Genomic DNA, 8,661 nt, shown 5'->3' with positions numbered 1-8,661 from the left:
CATCTGTTTTCATTCAATAATGCTGTGTTTTAAAAATGGATGCTTTTTCTTCATTTCTGTCTTTAAAAAGATGTTTACTTTTATTTTAGAGAGAGAAAGAGACAAAGCATGAGCGGGGGAGGGGCAGAGAGAGAGGGAGACACAGAATCGGCAGCAGGCTCCAGGCTCCGAGCTGTCAGCACAGAGACCAACACGGGCCCCAAACCCATGAACCGTGAGATCATGACCTAGGCCGAATCAAACACTCAACTGGCTGAGCCACCCAGGCACCCCGATATACATATGTAATCTAAATATATAATACATATATAATCTGAATATGGACACATATAATCTTGACATACATACTCACATATATGGGAGCCCTGGGGGCTCAGTGAGAGACACAGAGTGTGAGCAGGGGAGGAGCAGAGAGAGAGGGAGACACAGAATCTGAAGCAGGCTCCAGGCTCCGAGCCGTCAGCACAGAGCCCAACGCGGGGCTCGAACTCACGAACCATGAGATCATGCATGACCTGAGCTGAAGTCGGATGCTTAACTGACTGAGCCACCCAGGTGTGCCTATATCTTTTTTTAACGTTTGTTTGTTTGTTTATTTATTTATTTATTTATTTTTGAGAGAGAAAGAGAGAGAGAGAGAGAGACAGAGAGAGAGAGGGAGAATCCCAAGCAGGTTCCATGCTGTCAGGGCAGAGCCGGACTCGGGGCTGGAACTCACAGACGGTGAGACCATGGCCTGAGCCTAAACCGAGAGTGGGGCCTTAACAGAGTGAGCCCCCCAGGAGACCCCAACATTATGGTCTCTGTCAGATCTACCCTACGATGAACTCACCTGAGGGAACCCGTGTTGGCTGCCCCCCCCCCCCCCCCACCCCAGCTGTCTTCCTGAGGTTAGGTTTCTCCACTTCCCGGGGAACTTTGAGGGAAAGGTTACTGGAAATGGAATTTTTCCTTTCCTGACCGAGCCCTGGCGGCTGTGGTTCCGGGGCCGTGGCAGCCCCTTCCCGAAGATTTGGCCGGGCCCAGGCATTGTGCACCATAGCTGTTTCAGTTCCGTGGCCTCACAGCCACTCCGTGCGCGTGTGTCCTCGATTGCTGAACTAAGGACGTTTGTCACTCATGCCCCGGGACCCAGAGAGGTTTTTTGTGGCTAACCCAACCCGGGGCAAAGGTCTTCCGCCCCCAAGGGCCTCGGCAGCAGGTCTGGAGCCCATCGGTGCCTCCCGTCCCCATGAGATCTCATTCCCTCTGTTGTCTCTCAAAGGTGGAAATTTCTGGAAGGAGGGATTTCCTGACCTGTCCCTGTCCACTTGCGTCTCTCCTTGGTGGATCGTTAGTCTTCTCAGCTCATCGCATTTGTTCTCGAGAAGCGATTCCATAGTGCCAGGTTGTAGTTTAAAATGAGTATGTATTTGGTGTCAGCCAAGAGAGTGACCAAGGTGTCCTTTGTTGTGTTAACGAGGTGACCTTTGGAAAGCCCTAAGGGTGGGGGCAGCTGGCCAGGGAAACAATCATGGGATTACAGGTTGAAATTTTTCCTCCCACCCCCTGACCTCCATGGGGGGGGGGGGGCCGGAGGTTGGGTTCAACCACCAGTGGCCGAGGGTTTCGTCAATCACGCAGGTGTAAAGGAGCCACCACCGCCACCCCCGTGGATGGTTTGGAGGGCTTCTGGGTCGGTGGACACGCGGGGATTTGGGGGGAGTGACGCACGTGGAGAGGGCGTGGAAGGTCGCCACCCCGTCCCCACACCTGCCCTGTGCCCACCTCTCCCATCTGGCCGTTCCTGAGTCCCGTTCTTTCACGATGAACCGCAGCTCCTCTGAGTTCCGTGAGCCGCTCGAGCAAATTAATTGAACCCAAGAAGGTCTTGGGCACTTCTGATCTATAGCCGGTGGGGTCAGGAGCACAGGTGACAGTCTGGACCGGAGACTGGCATCTGAAGTGGGGGACGGCCTTCCGGGACCGAGCTCCTGACCTGTGGGGTCTGAGTCTATCTCCAGGGACATGGTGTCAGAACTGAGTTGACTAGACAGACACCCCCACCCGGCTGGTGTCTGGGAACATCCCCCCATTGGAATGGCGGGCTGAACCTAAATACATGCCATCCTGTGAAGGCAGCCACGTGGCAGGTTACAGGGATTCTGAAAATCACTCCCTTTCCTTCTAATATCCTCATCCACTGACAACATTCTACCATTACACATTCATTCCTGTGACTTGCACATTACATATCTGAGGTCACTCTTCAAATGCCTGTAAGCTCTGAAAGATTGCTCTTTGCGGTGTGAGTGCCCGTCTCGCACACATGGGTCCTGTGACCGCTGCGCTGTGGTCAGGAGCCCAGCCACGGTGCCGGAGAGCACCAGGCTCGCCGATTCGGTGGCCACCGCCACGCAAGGCTCCTCTGAACCGAGACGTGCTGTATGCATAAAACGCACCCCAGATTCTGAAGACATATGTGAAAAGAGACCGTTGCCGTGGCTCTCGCTGTGTCTCTGTTGGGGGTGCTGGTCTAGGGCGTGAAGCCCTGTGAAGACACACGGCTGGAACAGGTGTGGAGACACCCCCGGACACAAGGTGTCGCCGAGTCAGGGGCTCCCGGGAAAACTTGGCACCCGAGTGCGGGTTTGTCAGGAACAGAGCGGCCGGTCAGGCACGCCGGGCCATCTCCCTCTTCCTGTCGCTGACGCCCGTCTACATCAGCTGCGTGAACACTGCACGTGGTTAAACCCTCTGATTTTGCCCTTCTCGTTCATGGCACACTGGCCACGAGGTGCGGGACTCTCTCCCGTTTCCAAGGGAAGGGAGAAGCCCCTTCTGTCCCGGAGAGGCCGTGCTCATTAGGGACCCAGGAGAGCATTTCCCGCAGGGAATTAATCCCGGGGCCTCCGGTCCTGTTATGATTTACTCGCTGGATAGTTGAAAGGCCTGGACTGAAAGGCGCGCTCGAACCTTTGCCCCCTGGGAACAAAGGCGAGAGATTAGCTCGGTGTTATCAATCAGCATCGTCAGGGAGGGAACAGAAAGGCTTCACCTGTGGAAGCCTTCGTTAGCGCCTCCAAGGCAATCAAAGGTCACTCTTGCCCAAGGTTTTGTCTCAAGTCCCCAGATGGTAGCGCTGAATTACCTTTAAAAACGGCCTCAAAGGACCGGAGATGAAGTGTGGATTAGCGTCTTAATCTAGCAGCAGAGGCCTGCGGTTGGGGTCTGGGGACGGTGGGTAGCATTGTGTTGGGCTGCCCCTGGCATGCGGCTGGGGGCTGAGGGTGGGCTTTGTGCCTCTGGACCCGGGTCCTTTGACGGCCTTGGGGGCGTTCTCCCAGGGCTTTGCCAGCTGATTTAGCTGGACAATGGGGTTTGTCAAGAGGGAAATAAGTGAAAACTCGGGCTCAGCCTGGGTGGGCACCCGGCTCTGGCATCCCCGTGGGAGCGAGGGGGGTTGAGCACAAAGACCCTCAAAGCCTAGATGCCTTCTGGTGTCCCCACTGGCCTCCCGCGTCCACAGCCACCCCGCTGTCTGCTTAGCCGGGTGGTGGGAAGGAAGGGAAGCCCACTGCGGGGACTCGAGCTGGTTTCCCAAGCCCACGCGACCTGGGGCAGATCGCTCTGCCCGCGGGGCCTCGACCCCCTTCTCTGTGCAGTGGGGCCTCCGGGGCTGCTCCCGAGGCCGCTGAGGGTGGCCGGCTTGCCGTCGGAGAGGCAGCGTTCCAGGTGGGATGGGTCTGAGGGACCAGGGGTGGCTGCGTCCAGCACTCTCTCCGAAGCAGCCCGCCTCACCCCGCGTCCTGCCCGCACCGTCTGCGGAGCCCTCTGCAGGCGATGGTCCCCGTGGACGCAGGAGGCCACGGCGGTCCCCACAACCTTCCTTCACCTCCAAGCCTAGGTTTGAGGGGCACGCCTCCTGCCCCGGGTGCCATCGTCACGGGTGAGCTTCCTGTCTCGCGTGCCGACCGCGTCTCCCCTCACCACTGACGGCGGACCCCGCACCCTACCGGCCTGCCTCCCCTGCCTTCTCCCCCTCCTCTTGCCCGCCAACCTCACCCCTGCACAGGTGCGCCCTGAGGCGCTCTGCCTGCCGGCCTGGAGGCGACTCCCTGATTACAGAGCTCGGCCTCCATTCTGGGCGTCCCAGCTCTGGGGCTTGGACACCACATTCTGAATCCGGGCCCCGTGGCTCATCCCCACCGGTGCTCCCCAGTCTTCGGTCCTGGGCCTCTGTCTCCTCCCTGTGAGCCGAGCCTGCTCAGGCCCTTCCCCGGAGCCAGCCTGGGCGTGCCGTGGTGCGGGACACGGGCGGACGAAGGCTCACAGATACCGTCTGCTGACCGTCTGGTGATGATGTCACTGACCACAATTATGGCTAAACATGAGGATTGGGCGTGAATTTTAATTTTTGTCGCTAATTGGGAAGAGCGTGCATCTTTCCAATTAAGTGATTTCCCTCAGACAGACTTGTCCCCAGGGACGTGCGTTTGTAAGGCGATGATCCGGGGCAGACCTGCAGAACAGAGCAAGGCCGTGACTTTGACTTTGTCGGCATCATGCATGAATTAAACACGGAGTCCTGTTCTCCAACATGAGCTTTATTTGGGGATTTAGGTCTTGAAAATGGTCGTTAGGGGCTCCGTGTCCTGGCAGGCTCCACGGGCAGCTCCGGGCCTGTCAGGAATGTGGGGTGGTTTCCAGAACCTGGCTGTGCCAGCCGCAGAGCACCCCTCCCCCCACCGAGCTGGAGAATGCGAGTGTGTGTGCACACACGTGTCCCTCACCCTCTTCCTCAGAGGCTGGCACACTACGCACTACAAACATGTGGGCGTTTTTAGACTTTGTTTGTCCAGGGGAGGGACTTTAAACGCTGAGTTTCCTTCTTGGAGGAATCTGAATTGTGCATCAGCAGAAACTACTCAGATCAAATAAAGCTGTTGTGAGTTCTGCAAGACCTAGAACTGTGGGAGCCACTGGCCGCTGTGTGGCGGGTTGGAAGTACGTTCACGCACGTGCAGCCAAGCAGATCTTCCACGGGCTGTAGAGCCTTTTCTGCACCTGCTGCTGGAAGTTGCTACCTCAAGTGGGCCGTTTGTGTGACTCTTCGTAAGGAACATGAGTCACGTGAAAGGGCACATTGCCTTCGGGGACATAATCAAATGGTAAGATCCTATAGCTTTTTCTTTTTTTTAACGTTTACTTATTTTCAAGAGTGTGAGCAGGAGAGGGGCAGAGAGACAGGGAGACACAGAATCCAAAGCAGGCTCCAGGCTCCGAGCTGTCAGCAGAGCCCGACGTGGGGCTCGAACTCACCGATCGCGAGATCATGACCTGAGCCGAAGTCAGATGCTTAACCGACTGAGCCCCCCAGGCACCCCAGTAAGATCCTAGCAACTGAAGAATGTCTGAGGGTGTGGGGCAAGTGTTTTGTACAAAAGCATCAGTGAGAGGTTTGGACACGCTATAAATCACAGCCAGTTTTCCACGGAGAATCCACGAACTAATTTTACGCTGGCCTCTCAGTGCCCAGACATCATGTGTTGTTTATTCACTGGGTGAGCTGGGCTGGCACGCAGGTTCTTAGTCGAAGATGCAGGCTTTTCCTTCAACCTGCACCTGTTTGAGAGGACGTGGCCGCCTCTGTTTGGCCCTGTTTCTGCTGCAAGAATTAAATGGTGAGGGCAGGTCCGCTGCGGCACCCAGGAGAGGGAGCATCAACCGGAAAGATCCCATTTACTGGAATTTCTGCCCTCACCTCAGTGGGGAGTGGGTGGTTCGAGCTGTGGTCCGAGCCACGGTCTGAGCCGTGGTTTGAGCTGTGGCCGCGTGCTCTTCCCTCACCACAGAGCTTCCGTTTTCGCCCGGAAGGAGATAAAAGTTACCTCTTGGTTTGTCCATTATGACCACAGAGTTAACAGGCTTAAAATGTTTTAAGCTTTTTGGAAGAAAGGTGTTTTGCAAATCCCCAAATAACTACGAGAAGGTGGCGGTGCTGTGGCATTGAGTTCAGGCCCTGCTCCCCGCTGCTCCCACTGCCTCCTGCCTCCCTCCGGCCACGGCCCCTGCAGCTGCTGTGTGTGGCAGAGGTGTCTCCTGGATCCTGTTTGAACGCACCTTCTTTGAGAAGTTGCCGTCTTCTGAGTTGTCTTTTTCCTGTATTTATCTTTGCCTAATGCAGCCTGAATGACAAGTATGAAGAGTGTCACCCTCAATGACACCTTGGAATCCTGAAACCGTTTCTCGTGGAGCCCGTCAGCAGGTGGATGATGGCCGGTAACACACAGGGAGAGCGGCAGAGGAGGCAGACGACGCGGCGTTTCCCTGGTTTCTGTCTGTGAGTTCTGTGAAAGCCGTGTGCCCAGGCCGAGCTCCAGGACCGGCGCCTGCCGACGGGGAGAGGGGCCGTCTCTCCCAGCTGGGGTGCGGGCACTCTGCCCATTGGATCTGAGGTCTTGTAGCCACCGGGTGCCCCCTTTGGTAAAAAATCTACTGCTCCTTCCAGTAGGCATCAGCATGCGTAAGGGCCAGCCCGTAACCCCCAAGTGACAGGTGCCCCCCAAGAAGGACCCTCAACCGTGTCTCACCAGGAACTGAGGTGAGAGCTGTTGCTCCAGTCTGAATTCAAACAGGTTCCCCTTGGGAGAAGACTGCTCACCTGGGGCTGCTCAGCAAGGCCCCCTGTCTGCAGACCAGTCCCCTCACATGCGACTTCAAATCGCAGGAAAGACTTGCCCTGAGAGGAAGCATCTCGAGGGAGCACATCGGGGTCTGCGCCGGACAGGAGGGGCTGGTCAGTTGGGGGAGCGGGGGGGTGGCGCTGGAGGCCATGTGGGCTGAGGGTTCAGCGTGTGTGCCTGGGGGCCGCTGCGGGGCACCTGGAGCGTGGCCCTGGATCCTGGCACTTCCCAGGCTGTACCCACCTGGTCCCAGGAGCCGCCCAGCTCAGCCTCCAAGGTTCAGTTAACACACACAGTCAGGTGAATCGTCCACCTGCTTGCGGGACGTGTGTGTGTGTGTGGGGGGGGGGGTGGGGGGTGGCCCCCAATGGGGGCCCTGCGCTGGGGCCCAGGTGGAAAATATGTAGCTGGAGAAAGTTTCAGATCCAGGCTGAGTCCCAGGCTCAGTCTCCACCCCGTCTGAACAGTGCAGGTGAAGGTGCGTGCCTGGCCATGAGGCTCTGGAAGCAGGGCTGAGGTCCAGCGAGGACAGAGAGCGGCCTGAGCCGGGCAGACAGGTGCCCAGCGTTTCCTCAGGGCCTTCGCTCTTAGAAAAGATTGGGGGGGGGGCCTCTACCGGTTCCGTCGGGCCTCCCGTGGCCTCCGCACATTCCATTCCATATCGGACGTGGGCAGGGACTTGTGTGGGCAGGAGAGGGCCACCCAGAGTGGTGCAGGGAGCTGCCGCCAGGCTGGGGGAGCAGGCCAGGCCGCCAGCAGCCTTTCCTCAAGGATCTGGAAATCTGGGTTTCAGTGTGAGACCTCCTGATTTTAACATAAACATGGTTTTTTTTTTTTTTTTTTTTTTTTTAAGAGAAACGGAGACCAAATAGAACACATCTACAGGCCGGATTAGGGTCATTGGCCCAAATTTGCAACTGCCCTTACCTGCCTCCCTCTGTCCTCTTTATGAATTCAGCATTCACTGTGCACCACACACTGTTGGTGGCTCTTGGAATAAGTCTGGGGACAGGTGGCAAGGGGCTCTGCTCCCTCGGGCCTCCCAAACGGTAAAGGGCAACCTCAGCCCCTGTAAGTGCTGTGAGTACAAGGGGAGGGGAGCCTGAGGTGGGGGTGGGTGGCCCTCAGAGAGAGGAGACAGGAAGGGAGGCAATGCTGGGCCGCCGGGCCTGCTGCAGGTGGGTGGGGGCAGGGAGGCTGCCTTCGGGGACCAGGTGCCCCTGGGAGTGGCCCAGTTAGTCCCGCCTTCCAGGCCCTGGGGGCTCCAGAAGGGGGGTGGGGGTGGGGTGCAGTGCAGGGGGCGAAAGGGGGGACAAGGCTCTGCTAACAAAGGTGGGCGTGCTTGATCGATGGATTGATTGACCCTGTGGCGCAGGCAGATCCCGGGTGCACCCTGGAGCTGGTGGAATCTGCCTGGGGATTGGGGAGACTAGGACCAAGGGTTAAACCCTGTTGGTGGGGCTGTTTACACAGGAGCACGGGGTGGGGGTGGGGGGCAGGCAGCAGGCGGTGGGGCCCCCTGGCCAAGATGCCTGGTGGGGGCAACGACCTCGAGGAGGCCCCTCGCAGGGAGAGCATGCAATGGGACAGGAGGGGAGGGTGTCTCGAAGGGGCCGGCACATGGGGCGCAGGGCAGTGACCTCGGCCTCGCCTGCGGGGCGGGGGTGAGCACTTAGCCCCCATTCACAGCCCCCATGGCTCTCTCCCACATGTAATTCAAGTGCAAAGTGTGTTTTGGAACAAGACATACCTTTAACTATGAAAAAAGTTTAAAAAAGTCCTCCTAGGTCTTCCGATTACAAAATTCTTGGTAAGTTTGTCCAAGCCGAACTTTTCTTCATCTTTTTATGATATTGGTTTTTTGATATACCTGCTCTGCTGGTGTCTGAGCACACACTGGTATGCTTGCTGGGCTGCTGGGCTCCACTGGTTTCAGCACTGCTAGGGGTCTGGGGGGGGGGGGGGGGGGGGGGGGGGGGGGGGGGGGGGGGGGGGG

At 57.7% G+C, this 8,661-nt stretch overlaps 1 long non-coding RNA gene across 1 annotated transcript; it reads left to right on the top strand.

Annotated features, from left to right (window-relative positions):
* Window positions 1-4,752: 4,752 nt before the first annotated feature.
* LOC121013167 (uncharacterized) lies at window positions 4,753-7,808 on the top strand. Its single transcript, XR_005782541.1, has 3 exons — window positions 4,753-5,150; window positions 6,167-6,778; window positions 7,519-7,808. It is a non-coding gene; the product is annotated as an uncharacterized LOC121013167 (long non-coding RNA).
* The last annotated feature ends 853 nt before the right edge of the window (window positions 7,809-8,661 follow it).

This window comes from Herpailurus yagouaroundi, unplaced genomic scaffold, assembly GCF_014898765.1.
Source record: "Herpailurus yagouaroundi ecotype Mexico unplaced genomic scaffold, PumYag 198, whole genome shotgun sequence".
In the NCBI taxonomy this organism is placed as follows: Eukaryota; Metazoa; Chordata; class Mammalia; order Carnivora; family Felidae; genus Herpailurus; species Herpailurus yagouaroundi.
Note: the sequence above shows the minus strand (reverse complement) of the source record. Positions and strands in the feature narration are given on the sequence as shown.